This window comes from Mastigoproctus giganteus, chromosome 2 (genome assembly GCF_048544385.1).
Source record: "Mastigoproctus giganteus isolate SK-2022 chromosome 2, ASM4854438v1, whole genome shotgun sequence".
Taxonomy (NCBI): Eukaryota; Metazoa; Arthropoda; class Arachnida; order Uropygi; family Thelyphonidae; genus Mastigoproctus; species Mastigoproctus giganteus.
The window spans coordinates 224316871-224334628 of record NC_143576.1 but is presented as its reverse complement, the minus strand read 5'-3'; the positions used below and the strand labels follow the sequence as shown (position 1 = coordinate 224334628).

At 37.2% G+C, this 17758-nt stretch overlaps 1 protein-coding gene across 4 annotated transcripts in view; it reads right to left on the bottom strand.

Annotated features, from left to right (window-relative positions):
* LOC150090174 (adiponectin receptor protein-like) overlaps positions 1–17758 on the bottom strand; it is a 155701-nt gene that overhangs the window by 113607 nt on the left and 24336 nt on the right. For all 4 annotated transcript variants that reach the window (XM_090368990.1, XM_090368993.1, XM_090368992.1 and 1 more), the window contains exon 2: positions 8992–9060. The gene's annotated coding sequence lies outside the window, so the exon portion shown is untranslated. The remainder of the gene's footprint in view (positions 1–8991; positions 9061–17758) is intronic.

The window sequence follows — 17758 nt, the reverse complement described above, 5'->3', positions numbered from 1 at the left end:
TCTCAGCTACCATAGTGTCCTTATAGATGTAATTGCTATATATATGCCCCCAGCACCTTCATATGACACCATCCATGAAATATCAAACTGGATCATTAACCAGCTTCATCCTTCAGCCTTGCACTTTGTCTGTGGCGACTTTAATCTTCCTCCCCAGCTAGCTAACCTAAAGCAAATGCTCCTGTCAAACCTATCTTGTACAGGGTTACAAATGATCAATGACCTCCCGACCAGAGGTAACAAACAGCTAGATCTCATCCTTGCCTCCTTTCCTTGCACACCTGATTACCTGCCAGAGACTTATTTTAATTCGGACCACAAGCCAATTATTGTTCTTTTACAGATACCTGCTCCAAACTTCAATGTTATGAATTCAACTAACACCAGAGTAACAGTTAGTCCCAGATTTCTGAACATTGCTAAACGTGTTGAGGCTGCCTCTGCCATCCCGTGGTCAGTCCTAGAAAACTGTGATCTTGAAATTGCAGTGAATCTGCTTACTTATTGGCTTAAGATGATTGCGACATTTACAGCATCAAAGAGAATTTCTATTATGCCTCGGTCCAGAGCATGGTGGACTCCCCATCTTAATATGAGCTTCAGATTAAAACAGCAACTGCACAAAATGTGGAAGCAGTCGCAAAGTGTTCAAGACAGGATAGCCTACTCTAGAGCCCGTGTAACATTCAACAAGCTGAAATATCAAGCAATTAAGAATTATATGTACACTACCCTACGTAGAGGAAAAACCCCCTACTTTGAACGGCCTTCTGATTTCCCCCAAAAAACTTGAACCTGACCAATGGCTAGACTTTATATCTAGATTTGTCTTGAACTAGTAGTAGTAGTAGTAGCATGTGATGCAAGAAAGCAAGTGTATAAGCTTATGCAGCATCAGCCAAAAAAAAAAAAAATCACATCATTCCCTCCAAATGCCTGTCCAGTTCCTCCTTAAATTTATTTAACCTGTCAACTTCCACAACGACAGATGGAAGTTTGTTCCAGCAATTAACCACCTGCTGGGTAAAGGCAAATTTCCGCACATCTATTCTACATCTGTCTTTTCTTAATTTGAATTTATGCCCCCCTTGCCCCCCTTGTAATCTGAACAAGTGGAAGGATCCCATCAGAATTCAGCGTGCTCAACCCATTCAAGGCCTTATACACCTCAATCAGATCACCGCACAGGTGCCTAGTCTCCAGCCACTGCAATTTGCAGAACTTAAGCCTCTCTCAGTAAGAGGATCCCTTCATTCCCCTCACCAATCTTGTTGCCCTTCTCTGTACACGCTCAAGTAAATCTACATCCTTCCTAAAATGAGGCCTCCAGACCTGTACGCAGTACTCAAGGCGTGGCCTGACCATTGCCTTATACAGAGGGACAATCACCTCCTTCTCCCTGCTAGCAAAATTCCTATATATCATTGACAAAACCCCATGACCTGCCCTGGCAGCCTGTCTGCATTGCTCAGAAAACTTCATATCTGCCTGCACAATTACTCCCAGGTCTTTTTCATTTTCTACCACCTTAAGTGTAGTACCACACAGTTGGTACGTTTCTCTGGGGTTACTTCTACCCATATGCAGTACTTTGCATTTGTCAAGGTTAAACTTTAGTTGCCACTTCTTAGCCCATCTGCCCAAATTATCTAGATCCTGTTGCAGTAGCACACTGCCATTACTGTCATTAACAACCCTGCCAACCTTTGTTTCATCTGCAAACTTCGACATTAAGCCTGATATACCTTCATCAATATCATTGATAAATATACAAAACAACAGTGGACTTAACACCGAACCCCGTGGGACTCCACTAATAACATTAGTCCACGAAGAGCAGCACCCATTGATTACTACCCTCTGTCTCCCACTTAACCATCCTTTTAACCATTGTAGCAACTCGGAACAATGTGCTGATCTTCAGACACCAACAACTGAAATCCTACCTGACACGCTGTCTGCAGTATCAATCTCCACGGAACAGCTTATTCCTGCCATAAATTCTACACTGGCTTCTGCTAAGGCAGGTGCAGATGGAATACCCCAATTCATTATTAGCCCATACATTTTGGGTCCCCTTCTAACTATTTTTAATGCTATTTTGTCAAGTCATTTCTTTCCCCAGCAGTGGAACATCTACCTTGTGAAGCCTATACCCAAAATTCAATCTCCTACTCTTCTTAAGCATTACCAGCCAATCTCCAATGCCTCAAGTCTTCTAAAACTCCTAGAGAAAGTACTTCTCCCCATTCTAACTAAACAACTTCTTCCACATCGGCCTCATAAAATCCACTACTCCCTTCCTCATAGATCCACTGTGACTAATCTCTTAGCCACCACCAGCTCTATCCTCTCTGTGTTTGAATCTCATGCGAGCTACATAGTCACCTATGTAGACTTCGAAGCAGCTTTCGACTCAATAAACGTTCCTGCGATGCTGAAGCTACTTTCAGAACATTATCAAATCAAGGGAGAGACTCTACAGTTCCTCACTTCACTCCTTCAAAATAGAATAATTACCGTCCACGGCTAAACATATGAGCGATGTGTCTCTTCAGGTGTGCCAGAGGGTGGTGTCTTATCTGGGCTCTTGTTTACAGCACTTATCTCGCCGCGAAGAGACACATCGCTCATATGTTTGGCCGTGGACAGTAAGTCAGATTATTCTATTTTGAAGGAGTGAAGTGAGGAACTGTAGAGTGTCTTCCTTGATTTAATAATGTTTTGAAAGTAGCTTCAGCATCACAGAACGGTTTATTGAGTCGAAAGCTGCTTCAAGGTCTACATAGGTGACTGCAAGCTCTGCATGAGATTCAAATTTTGCAAATTACAGTGTCTGGAGACTAGGCACTGGCAAGGTGATCTGATAGAAGTGTATAAAGCCTTGAATGGTTTCAGCATGCTCAATGCTGATGGGATTCTTCCTCTTGCTCAGAATAATCACCTGAGAGGGCATAAATTCAGATTGAGGAAAGACAGAAGTAGGATAGATGTGCGGAAATTTGCCTTTAGCCAGTGGGTAGTTGGTTGGTGGAACAGACTTCCATCCATTGTTGTGGAAGTTGATAGCCTAAACAAATTTAAGGCTCAGCTGAACAAGTATTTCGAACAAACGGAGGGGTGAAATGGAAATGTTTTTTGTTTTTTTTTTTTGGCTGATGCTGCATAAGTTTGCTTTCTTGCATCATATGCCTCTACTAATGCTAATGTTTGTTGAGTCCAGGCATGATACTTTATGTTATGCTAATGATATGAAACTCCTCACACTGATTTCTCTACATGATGATCTTCTCATGATAACCGCATCAATTAACAATATACTCCTGGAATTTGCAAACTACCTCAACCAGTTTGGACTAAAAATAAATCCAGAAAAGCCTGAATTTATGATATTCTCATTAAAGAAAACATCTTCCTATATTCAGCCAACTAATTCTCCTATTCCCATCGTCAAGAAACATACTTATCTGGGGGTTGTTTTTGATCCTAAGCTCTGCTTTGGTAACCACATGGAAAAGCTGCTCACCCAGACAGCTCGACTCCAATGGATGGCCAAACAGCATTTGCATTATATTAATGAAGTAACAACCACCAGAAGATATATAAAAAGCACAGTATACTCTCTACTTCTATATGTTGCAGAGGTATGGGCATCTACTGCCCCTAGCACAATTCGACCACTCTTTTCTATGAGTTTTGGCTCTTAAAATGGGCCATAAACAAACATAAACTACCTCCACAGTTAAGGACAACTGAAATGGCCAGTTTGATAAAAATTCGTAGGCTTCCCATGCTAATTAGAGTGAAATGCCTTACCACACTGTAAAAATGATCACTGGCAAGATTTTGGCACCATCATTTTGGGACCTGTGCTCTTGGAGAGTCCCTCAGCCTTCCCTCAGAGCGACTCCAACTCTATGTCCACATCTCAGCCACCTCCACCTATCCGATAGGTTTCTGCCATTTCAGTTACTTTCATGTGCCCAGTCTTTGGATGCTGAATTTAATAAGTTTTCTTGTGATAGGGAGTACAGACGACGCATCCTTAAATTGTACTTCCCTATCCCTGATCCTTCTCCTTGAAGCTCGCCTTAATGCTGCATGCCAGCAATATGACATGAAGATGGCTTACCAACCAACCTTGCAGTTTTCCACCTATATATTCTTTGTACATTGTGATGTTTATAATTGTATTATACTTTGAGTGTTGAGCTGTATTTACTTTTATTCGCCCACATATGCATTTTTAAGTTTAATTTATTAATTTCTTTTTCTTACATATTGTACTATTACTGTTAACCCCTGGCCTTGTGGCCGTGAAGGGTGACATTGCAATGTATTCATTTGTATTATTATTATTGCAATAAAAGATTTCTATTTTTTTTTTTCACTCATTCTTTTTCTCACAAACCAGAGGGAGGGAGGGAGGGATGCAATGATGTGTAATGTAAATTTAAATAATAATGCATAATAATTAAGCTAAATAAGTAAGAAGAGGTACTAAGGAAGGTGAGATGATAATTTGATGAATGACTATATCTGGTTCTTGGTTCAAGATAATCACACTGACACCACAAAAGAAAGATATTCAAGGCATACAATACTCTACTCTACTCTACTCTGTATAGAAGTTAAACACTGTAATAAATCTGTTATAGTATTATTGTATATTTACTTTTCCTTCATTTCTGGACAAACCATTGATGATAAGCAAAAAACTAAGTTTATAATCAGAATCACCATCCAAAATTCATAAGGGAAACACCAAGAAATGCAGATAAACAGAAACTTTTTGAAAATTTGTTACATAGTGTTATTATCAATCTGTATAAATGAAAGGACTTACTCTCTTATTTTTTCAAAGTACTGCTAATATTAAAAGAGAATTAAAAATCTAATGTATTATGAATTTTAGTGCTTCTAGAAACATCACATCCGACATCCCAAGTTTAATTAACAGATAGGCATCCTACTGCCATAAATACTGCCATTATGAATTTAGTGGTCTTAGAAGCATCATACCTCACATACCCACTTCAAATAATGAACAGGCACCCTATCGCCATAAACGCAGAAATAAGAAATGTTGTTTAAGTTTGTATTATATTTCTTATTCCATTATGCCTAAAGTACCTGTCCATTAATTAAGCTAGGGCTACAGGATGTGATATTTCAAATGTGATATTTGCACATAAGTACTGAATACTATGGGGCACATATATAATGCCCAATGGTTAACAATGGTACAAAATACACACATAGATCTTAGCGTTTTATACTCTCAATCCCAGTGACTCTTTCAACAATTAACAATTAAGACCGAGGAAAAGAAACAATACCTGGACAGCATGCCTGCTCATGCCAACATGAGAAGGCATGATGTCCAGGTGGAATAAGACTACTTTGCTGAGTTTTCTTTGATGTTTGTTTATAGATGTTTTCATGCAAATGTCTCACAAGGCCTGCGTAATATGTCCCTGTAAATGTCTGGTTTTTCTGAAGGTAATCCACTAGTAACACTCCATCAGCATCCCAAACAAATTGATGCCATTACATCGCCAGCAGAAGGAATTGGCTTGGTTTTCTCTGGAGGAGGGGAAGACAACTGTGTTTCCACTGTTTGGATTGTTCCTTTGTCTGTTGATGAAAGTGATGGACCCATGTCTCATCCACGGTCACAAGCCTTGCAAAGATATTTGCTGGACCGGCTTGAAAATGATGCAAATGTTCACTTGACTTTACAACTCTTGTGCATTTTTTATCTTCTGTCAGCAACTCTGGGACCCATAGTGCTGATACCTTTTTATCATAGCAAAAACCTCTGCTATTATATGGCATGCACACAGACACATATTCAGATGAGATGCCCAAGAAGCTGGAAATGTACCAAACTGTCACTCATCACCAGATCATGCAATTATCAACAACTTCGAGAGAGAGAGAGAGAGAGAGAGAGAGAGAGAGAGAGAGAGAGAGAGGAACTTTGAAGGTCTTCCACAGTGGGTCACCTTTCACTCCCCCAATTAAACTCTGTTGTTATTTGGTTTTTAGGAGCATTAGCAACTAAGGCCATATTGCTCCGGGAATATGCGGTGGTCATTCCCTTGACCTTTCCGCATCCTCCGTATTTGGTGGTGACGGGCTCGAACCCCGGTCTAATCAAGAAGCGTGTGCTACGCACTGCTGCTCCTTCCCACCTGGCTACGGAGACGCCAATTAAACTCTGCTTCCCACTTCTTAAGTATGGAACAGGAAAGAGCATCCTCCCCAATGTTGTAATCATATCCTCATGAACTGATTTCGGTGTTAGTCCCCTTTTCCCCAAATATTGGATGACTGCACAGTGACTGATTTTGTCCATCATTCCTCAATCACACAACCTTTGTTGACCTCAGGACTTGTAATTAAAAAAAGATGTTATCGAAACTACATTAAACTTGGTGGGTTACTATTTGAAGTTTTATACATTAAGTACAGAAATTTTTAACACTGTACCACTACTCTTTCAAACTCAGGCCACAAACTTTTCAAACACTCCTTGTATGATGGTCATAGAGTTCAGTTGCCTCGGCAGTGGGCCCTAGTCTGTAAGGTAAATCCACACATATGTACTAATATCTTTATTATATTATCCTTTTATAAGTAATTTAAATACATTAACTATATATATATCTAAAAATTTTTTTTTTTACCCACGTGATTTATCAGCATATCACGCACCTCTCTCTCTCTCTCTCTCTCTCTCTCTCTCTCTCTCTCTCTCTCTCGGTGTTTGATTGGCCACTTCTACCTCATTTAGTCAGTGTGCTGGGATACACACAGATTTTCCTACCACCTACACTCAGTACTACACTGGTAACATGGAAGTCACACAGTGACTTCCATGTTACCAGTATACCCTAAAGATAATGAGACATGGCAGTCAGTCATTCTTTTAACAAGGAATTTGTGTGATTTGTGTGTGTGGGTAAGTACACAGTGCGGCAATTGGAAAATGAGGCTGATGCAAGAAAAAAATAATGACCCCATGTATGAGTAAATTAAACATAACATTTATTCAAAGTAACTTCCTCCCACATCCATACACTGCATGCAACAATTATGAAGTGACTGGAATGACTGGTGGAGGTCCGTGACTAGTATACTCTTCAATGTTCTCATCACAGCTCTTTGAATGGTATTGAAGTCATGAAAATAACAGCCTTTCAGTGGTGCCTTGAGTTTTGCGGGAAAAAAAAAAAAAAAAAAGAAGTTGCGTGGGGCTAAGTCTGGTGAATATAGTGGATGTGACAGTAAGCAGACTTTCCTGCTAGTCAAAAACTCTCAAACAATGAGTGTCGTGTGGATTGATGGACTGTCATGCAAGAGGAACTAACTGCTGTCTTCTCCATACTGAGACTGCACACGACGGATTCTCTACAACAAATGTTTCAAAACATCCAGATAATAACACTTTGGCCACTGGGCATGAAAACATCCAGGAAAAACATTCATGAAAACATTTCAAAACATCCAGGAGTAACCCTTTGGCCACTGGGCATGAACTCTTTGTGTACAATTTCCTTGCTGTTGTAAAAAGTGATGAACGTGCTTTTGATTTTTGACCTATCTTGACGAATTTTTTTGGCTTTGGGAGAGTTTGCCGACTTTCATTTTACACCCTGTTGTTTTGTTGCAGGGTTGCACGGAAAATGCTATGTCTCATCATCAGTAATGATTGAATTCAGGAATTTGGGTTTGCTTTCAGCAGCCTCAATGAGTTCTTTGCAGTGTTCAACTCGTGCCTGTCGTCGACTGTCTGTTAATGAATGTGGAAAACTGTGCACAGACCTTCATTTTCTTCAAATCTTGGGTTATTTGTCAAATGGTTTCCTCATTAATGCACAGATCATCTGAAATCATTTGAAGAGTTGCACATCAGTCACTGGTAATGATTTCCTGAACCTTTTTAATCAACTCTGGTGCTCCAACCATTTTTGCTGGGCCTGGATGTTTGTCGTCTTCCAGTGATTCTCTTTCAAGGGAGAAACATGCCACTCAAACCCACGTGCATGAGGCAGACAATTCTCTCCATAAACTTGCTTCATCATTTGAAACATTTCCATGGAACTTTTGCCCAGTTGAACACAAAACTTGATGTTTATTCTTTTTTCCATTGTCCCTCCAAAACACAGATACAGGAGAGACGAGCAGTTCAGCTCCCACTATGTTTTGAAATGGTGGCAATTTCTGCTGACCTCAACTGTGGTGTTCCAGGAACAATCACTCTTTCATTTCATGTTTACTCATAGTAGATGGCAGCACCAGTACTAGTAACATAACATCAGTATTGTTTTCTAATTGCTGCACTGCATATGTATGTCGATGAAATGCAGAAATGTGAATGTGTGAGGAGAGAGTAGGCTGAATATTGGATGGATCACTGGAATGACTATAGAGGTGCTTACATGTGTGTGTATGGGAGTATGCAAATGTGTACGAATATATATAATGTTGCATACATTTTGTTAACAAAAACAATTATTTTCACAATGGATTATTTTACTTATTAGTTTAATTTATTTTGTTACTATGTAAATTTGTATTATGGTGTGAGTTAATATCACAACAGCATGAGTTATATTATAACACTAATTTCACTTTTGTATGAATTTGTGTTATTACCTTAATACTTTGCATTTCGCTTCATCAATTTTTGACTTTTCATTACTGGTTTTTGGGTGGTTTCTGGGATTTTCATAATGGATCACCTTGTATATTAAAATTGGGCAACAAAAAATGTGACATGTACACAAAGACAAAATATAAAATTAATTCAAGCAATCAAATATTATTCATAATTTGTACAAATTCACCAAACTCAAACTGTATGCCTAAAAGAGGAAAAGGAAAATGTTACTGCAGATAAATTACTACTAAAAGTAAACATAATCAAGCTGTTAAACAAAGTAATTATTAGAAACACAAGTGAATGGAAAATATTAAACATACTTGAGATGGCTGATTCACTGATTTACTTGTTATTTGGAGTAGTTACAACTCATACTATTCTGAAGGTCCCTATAAAAAACAGAGGTCCAGAAAAATTAGCTATGATTAGAATTTAGTTATTCTCAAGACCAAACTAATATCTCTCAATACTACATAAGCTCATATGCTTGCTTTCTTGCATCACATGCCTCCATTACTACTACTACATCTAATCTTATTCTGCTCTTTTATTTATAAATTCTAGAAATCATAAGTGATAAAGCAGGAATTGATATTAAAGGTTTTGGAACTTGAATAATACTTTCATCAAAAAACTTTTACAGAATAGCATCTTAAAATATTTCCCTTCTTCCCACATACACTGTCACACATACTGTAAGCAACTAGGACAATCTCATAACATGATGGTCTCATCACATTCCATCCAAAATGTTGGATATAACAAGGTGAGATAAAGATGAGTAAGGAAGTTTGCAGAAGTTGTTGAAAAGAAGTGACTGTGTACTAGTGTGCAAAAACAGTGTATAAACCAATTCTTTGCTTGTTAGAGCAAAGATTTGATGGGGTCTTATCTCATTTATACTAACAAGTAGATCTTTTAAGTACAAACTTTTTATGGGCAATATCCTGGCTGTTGAATAAATTTTTTTGACAATTACTTTTCTTTGACTGGTTTGCATGAAATTTTTTTGACTGTGGTGAATGAGCATATTTCTCAAGTTATGACTGATGCTTTGGGGATCAAAAAGAAAACACAGTTACTGTTTAGAACAGGGGTGGCCAACTTAATTTGTGATGTGATCTACTTTTTTTCTTAAAAATGTGCTGCGATCTACCATCTCAAGAATTTTTTATTGCACATGGTTAAAAAAGTTAATCAACACATATTGAAAAATGTTGTTTATAAATTTTAAAATTTAATACAACTCAAAATTCTTATTTTAAATTCATACGTATTTAAAATTTTAATTTATGTGAAGTTTGTGTGTTCATGTCATCTGCCAAACTTTCAAAATCGGGGATATACTGTGATAAGGCCAACATAAAGAGTCTTCTGTATGCAAGTCTGTAAGAGTAGAGTGATTCTTCGTCTTTGTTTGTTTCAAATACGAAAAGGCCGATTCACATAGATATGTGGAATCAAAAGAAGAACTTAAAAGTTAACTACATTTTTTTTTCATATTTGGGTACTTTTCTCGGCAAACATATTTCCAAAAGTCTTTTTCTGATGAGCTGGCTTTTAGGAAGATATCATTTCGCAATGTAATAATTTCATTTTTAAGTAATATTTTCTCTGTGTAAAAAATCTCAGCAAATTTGTTTCGTATCTAAGTCGACATTAAATGGATAAGAAATATATTGAATGATGTCTTCAATTGTTTTAAAATCACGAAATCTGGTTTTAAAATCATCCACAACTTTCTCAATTTAAGAAACATATTTCTATTTTTGCAAATGATCTTGCATATTTGCAAATGATCGAATTCTTTTTCTTTGAGATTATTATTATTATTATTAGCTATATAGTGCAAGGAAGCCTGAGGCTTATGCCGCACGAGCCAAAAAAAAATTTCTGAATTACCCTGAGAGAGAGAGAGAGAGAGAGAGAGAGAAGGGAAGGGAATCACCAAGAAAGAGAAGAATGATGATATCCAGCTCAGGACCCTGGGTGTGCCAAGCCCATATACACCAGATGTGAGCCCCCTGGGGGTTAATCTTAGCCACTGCCAAAAATTGATATTTATATGCATAAACACTATTAATCATGTCACCCTCATTTTCATTTTTATTTTTTCCTCATAATTCCAAATTCAGATTACTTAATTTACTGGTAAAATCTACCAAAAAAAAAAAAAAAAAGCTAGCCAGATTACACAACCATCTTGTAGCTGCTGATAATCATCTCCCCTTTGATCAATAAACATTTTAATTTCATTCAGCAAATTTTGAAATCTCTGTAGAAACTTACTCTGACTCAGCCACCTCACATGTGTGTGTAATATCAGATCTGGTTCATTTTCACTGAGTTGCATTTTGAAAAGTCTCCTTTGAAGAGATTGTCCTCTGATGGAATTTGCGATTTTGAAAGCCATGTCCATAACACTTTTAGTATTTAATCTTTTGCTGGTTAACACTTGTTGGTGGATGATACAGTGGCAACTCAAAATATCTGGGAATTCATCATCCTTTTGGCACTATGCGATGAATCCGTTAAGATGCCCCATCATTGTTTTAGCTCCATCTGTTGTTATTGATATGAGCTTAAATAGTGGTAATTTAATTTTTTTCAATAAAATTTTTGATTGCGTTAAATATATCAAGACCTCTAGTTCTTTCTTTTAACAAAATCCATACGAATAAAATTGAGCAATTGAGCTGTATCACTGTAGATTCATCCAGTTGTAAATAAAAGGACACACCATTAGAATATATGAGCATGCAATAATTCGCTTACATCTTTATTAATTTTTTTAATGCGTTGCATCACAGTATTTCGAGGTAATTGCAGATCTGAAGAGCACTTTTAATTTCATTTTTGTTCTTAAAATTTTCAAAAAGAGAATCTGTTATTCCTAAAAATGCATCTTTGTTGAATTGACCTCAGAAAATGGTTTGTATTTTTTGCAAAAAGATGACTCACTTTAGATGATGCTATAGTTACTGCTTTAGATCGTAAATTAGGCACCACGAAGAAATTTTGTTGTGCAAATAATCTGGATTTAAGTTCTTTTAATTTATTTTTTCTACGGTCACTATTAGGCAGAAAATCCGATTGGCATTTACCATGGAGTGCGTTGAAGTGCCTTTCTAAATTTCCTTTTTTTGGGTATAGCCACGGAAGCATTGCAAAGCAAACAACATTTTTATTTTATCATTACGAAAGAGTATTCTAGTTCACACTTGTGATGAAAATGATACGTTTTACTCTTTTTGGTAGTATTCATTTTAAATCAAATCAAATTAATGTATAAGTACTGTCCAGTTATTAATATTAAGTAAGCTAAATAAGAATTCTACATATACACTATGCTCTCCACAATGAGCTGCGTGAATTTTCACTAGACAAGCCTAGCGGCTGCGCGGCGACAAGGGTAGTCACGTGGTTCAATGGATTGTTGATAATTGTATGTGGTGGGGCCCTTAATAATAATAAAACATTTAGATTTTGACTAATCTATTTATTATTATTATTAGCTATATGATGAAAGGAAGCGTGAGGCTTCTGCTGCACCAGGCAAAAAAGAAAAATTTTTGAATTACCCTGAGAGAGAAAACAAGAGTCAGAAGTAGAAGGGAATCACCAAGAAAGAGAAGAATGATGATATCCAGCTCAGGATCCTGGGTGTGCCAAGCCCATACTCACTAGATGTGAGCCCCGGGGATCTTTTTTTATATATATATTTAAAATTCATTGTGATCGACCAAAATTAAAGCCACGATCGACTTGTTGGCCACCCCTGGTTTAGAACATCCTGAATATTTTGATTAACTGTAATTAGTCACCTCAATACAAAAACATGATACTTATACTGGTTGTTTGCTAGCATTATGAAACAATGTGCTGACAGATGCAATACATATTGAGTCATTATAAAGAATGGTACAGCAATTTCCAAGTGAGATTTGATGATTTCAGCAATTCTGAAATCATCTGTATTTTTCAATAAGACCACAAACTGCACTTTTTTTTACTTGGAAATCTCCTTCATTTTATGGTTTGAAGGTATGCTAAGGTACACACAGTGATGTCATTGTCTTAATGGTCAAGTCTTTATCTTTAGCTAAAGATATGACCATCACAGATGGCACATAATAGAGGAAACAAAACAGGCAGTTGCTGAATTAAACACAGAGTAAGCTGTAATTCCAGGATGTCTTAGCCAAGTGCAGCCATTAGACATCTCAATTAACAAACTTTTTAAAGTATTCATGTGTGAGGAGTGGACCAAAGGGAAGAAGGCACTAAATTATGATTTGACACCAACAGTGCAAATGAAGCGACCAACCATTTTCGGGTGGGGGGGGGGGTGCACGTGTGTGAAAAATTAGTGGAAATTAGGGAAACACGAGACAACTGCACATCTTTCAAGAAATGCAGAATCAAGTAAGTCCCTGATGATCCCGAAGATGATCCACTCTTTGAACAAAGTGAAAGTTCCAATATCAGTAACAACCAATGTGACAGCAGCGATGACACACTATTGGCCTCATATGATGAGTAAAAGCTTGGTTCTTAATAAACAAAACTTGACATTTTGTTTATTAAGAATTTGTGTTTCAATAAATTGAATAAAATATTTTTTTTCCCAAAATCTTAACCATCCAGAAATATGGCAGGTACCAAAATTTGTTACTGCTTTGAGGTGCTGACTCTAATTGACCAACCTGAAGTGGATCCATTTTTGGAGGGTCAAAAATAACATTTTTAGGTATATAATACAGTATTAGTAATAGCAAATCATGCAAGAATGCAAGAAAGCAAGCTTCTACAGCATCAGCAAAAAAAAAAAAAAAAAAAAAAAACACATTTCAAGTGTCCATACCTCCAATAGTTTGTCTAGTTCTTCCTTGAATTTATTCAAACTTCCACACTTCCACAACAATGGAGGGTATATGGAAAAAGTTTTTTTTTTGGCCGATGCCTCATAAGAATACTTTCTTGCATCATTTGCCATTACTAATGATAATAGTGGCAAATAATGGAAGAAACTTGTTCCAGCAACCAACTACCTGTTGGCTGAAGGCAAACTTCTGCACATCTATTTTCACACAATCTTTCTTCAATTTGAATTTATGTCCCCTCATGTGCAGAGTCTGAGCATTAGGAAGAATCCCATCAGCACTGAGTTTGCACTAGCCATTCAAAGTGCTAAACACCTCAATCAAACCACCTTGCAGGTGCTTAGTCTCCAGCTGCTGTAATTTGCAGAACTGAAGCTTTCTTGGTGACAGCACTACTCTGTTCTCATCACCAGTCTCGTTGCCCTTCTTTCTATCCATTCCAGCAGCTTTAAACCATTCCTAAAATGAAGCCTCTAGACCTGTATGCAGTATTCAAATTGTGGGCTGACAATTCATTGCCTAATACAATGGTATAATCAGCTCCTTATCCCTGCTAGCAAAATTTCTATATATACCTAACAAAACACGAGCAGTCCTGGCAGCTGGTCTGCACTGCTCAGAAAACTTCATATCTGACTGCACAATTACGTCAGGTAATTTTCATTTTCCGCTACCCGAGTGTAATACCACTCAGGGTAGTAGAAAACGGTAATCCCAGAATAGCTGGTAAGTTACTCTGGGATTTTATTTTTTGCATTCAGTTCCTTTGTCACTGCATCATAGTATCCAATAAAACTGGTCAGAGAAGATCTTCCCTTAACGAACCAATGCTGTGACTGAAGTATAACTGCATTCTCATCTAGATGGTCCTGCATTACTTCTTTAACCAGTGATTACTCATCTGCAATTACTCATGTCACTCTTTCATCCCTCTTTGTGAATTGGGAACGTTCATGGATCTCCAATCCACAGGGGCCTACCCAAATCCAAAGGTGCTCTCATAATTATGGCTAAGGATTTGTTTACCTCCTTTGCCATCTCCATTAATATAATTGGATAGGTCCCATCCACCCCAGGTGCCTTTTTTATGTTTAACTTCAATAATTCTTTTTCCACTTTCCTCTCAGTTATTACAAAATCATTTAACTCCCTACCCTATTAGAATTTGATAAACTTCTGGCATTCCCCCTTCCTTAAAGAATTCCTCATGTGTGAATGCAGATGCAAAATACTCATCCAGTTTGTCAGTAACCTTAGCAGGATCATCAACAGTCAAACCACTGATATCAAATGGACCAATCCGATCCATCCTCTTCCTTCTAGTTTATATAAGTGAAGCCATCTCTTCTCTTTTTCTTAGCATCCTTCAGAGATTTCTCGTAATCTGCCTTTGCTTGTCTGACCTCCTTTGTGGCCCGATTACAGGCTAATTTATATCTACCATAGGCCTCTGTGTTGCCTGATAATTTATAAGCAAGCCATGCATTTTTCTTCTCTGCCACTAGTTTCATCAGTTCATCTGACATCCATTTAGGCCTAAACCTTGAACAGTATTTCTTAGTTGGTATGAAAAGCCTAGTAGCTTCTATGATTAATTCCTTGAACACTTCCCATTTAAAATTTGCTGATGTTAACCTCATCAGTTGATCCCACTGTATAGAATTTAAAAAGTGTATGGACCAATGTAATTCATCTCCTTCCTTCTAGTGTTTACATATATAAAGAAGTCTTTGGATCCTTTACCAAAGATTTCTCATAATCTGCACTGGCTTGCCTAACCTACTTTCTGACTTGATTGAAGACTATATCTCCCATAGGCTTCTGTATCACTGTGATAATTTATATGAATCCTATGCAATTTTCTTCTATTCCACATGTCTCATTAGATCATTTAATATCACTTTAGGTCTAAGCCTTGAATAGTATATCTTAGTTGCTAGGCAAGGCCTAGTAGCTTCTATGATTATTTCCCCGAATGCTTCCATTTAGAATTTATTTAGAATATAATAATATCTTTAATTAGTTCTACTGTGTAGAATTTAATAACTGTCTGAGACCACTGTAGTTTTCTTTATGAAAACAAAAATCTTTCCCTTTACCCTTGATGGTAGTTACATCTTCAAGTAAATCATAGATCAATACACTGTGTTCACTGCCATCTAGTGGTTCTTTTATCTGCAGATTTTTAATGCATTAATAATAGTAATAGTATTTGCCATATAGTGCAAGGAAGCCATAGGCTTTTGCTGCACTGGCAAAAAAAAAAAAAAAAAATCAAGTAGATGGGAAAATACAAATGCTTCCCTCCTCACAGTAGGTAACTGTCCAGTTGACTTTGATTTTATTCAAACACTTGGCCTCAACTACCTGTGAGGGCACCTTGTTCCAGCACCTTGTTCCAAATATGCCTCGTTGGCTAAAAAAAACTTCCTACAATCTAATCTAAACCTCAATGCTTGCAATTTGAATTTATGACCCTCGTTTTTGAAATTTTTATAACAGTGAGAATTCCACCTCCATTCATTTTACTAACCCTTTCAGAGCCTTATAAACCTCAATCAGGTCACTTCTGAGGTTGCCAAACTCTGTAGACAGCATAATCAGTCTTTCCTCATATGGTTGTCCTTCTGCCGATCTCACCATCTGAGCTGCAAGTCTTAGGACCCTTTCAAGAAGCTCAATGTTTTTTTTTCAGATGAGGTCTCCACATTTGAATATAGTTTTCCAAATGTGGTCTTACAATTGCCTTATACAATGGGATTATGACCTCCCTATCTATACAGGATAATGTTTTATAAATCATTGATAGGACACCGTGGGCTTTCCTGGCTGCCTGTTTACACTGTTCAGAAAACTACATATCTGCCTGTATTGTAACTTACAGATCCCTTTCCTCCTCCACTGTGTTTAATTCAACCCCCACAAGTGTATAATTTATTTGTGGGTTGCTATTCCCCAAGTGTAAGACAATAGCAACATTTAGCAACATTAAAACATAGCTGCCACTTCTCTGACCATCTTTGAAGTCTGTTCAAGTCTTCCTGAAGGAGGCTGCTAGGTGCTGGCCATCTGCAAATTTTGACAGTCTGCCTTCTATCCCTTTGTTAATGTCATTTATGAAAATGAGAACCAACAGTGATCCAAGAACTGATCCCTGAGACACCCCACTCCTGACGTCACACCAATCTGAAGAATATCTATTAATCACAACCCTCTGCTTTCTGCCCTACAGCCACCCAACAATCCATCTTAGAATCTTACTAGTAATCCCAACCCGTTCAAGCTTATACAGTAAACTCTCGTGAGGGACAGAGTCAAATGCTTTGCTAAAATACAAATAAACTATGCCAAAATTGTTCCCTAAATCCAGCTCATGTGTAACTATGTCAAAATAGCCCACTAAGTTGGTTAAACATAATTTTCTCTTAACAAAGTCATGTTGTGTGTTCTTCAGAATGCTATATCCATCTAAATTCTCTGGATTGCACCCTTTAACATGGAATGGCAACTCTTTATGAAGGTATTCACAATATGAGATATAATGAAAACGATGAATTAAAACTACCCCAGTAGTAGAAATTATGTGTGTGTGTGTATTACCCATGCATAAGTAAACTCCTTCATACTCTGAGGCATTTAGCCAAGAAATTTCTTCTAGATTAAACCATGCACACCATCAGGCATCTCTTATAATGTGGAGTTATACTTCATAACTAGGTTGTCACTATTGCAACAACAGGGTACCTATCCACCCACCAAAGAGCAGCCAAAAAGCCTTGAAACAGTGTTGTCTGGGTGGTGGTATCTGCTGAGAATAAGTAACAGTTTTCTCCATAAGTGAAGCGTTATTTATTTGAGGTAGTGCAATATCATTGCAACTTGTTGTGAAGTATTTACAATATGAGATATAATTAAAACAATGCATTAAAACTACCTTGGTAGTAGAAATGATGTGTGTATTACCCATGCATAATGCACAAGTAAACTTCTTCATACTCTGAGGCATTCAGCCAAGAAATTTCTTTTACATTTCAAAATTTAAATGCTTACTTAGAATAATTTAGGAGCCTTTGTAACAAATTTTCACATTGATGGGATGACTTATTTTGTTATAAATCACAATTGTTATTTGCTAAAACAAGTCAGTTAAATATACTGTGTGCATTAACTAACTTATTTTTCCTTCTTAATGCAATAATGCTCT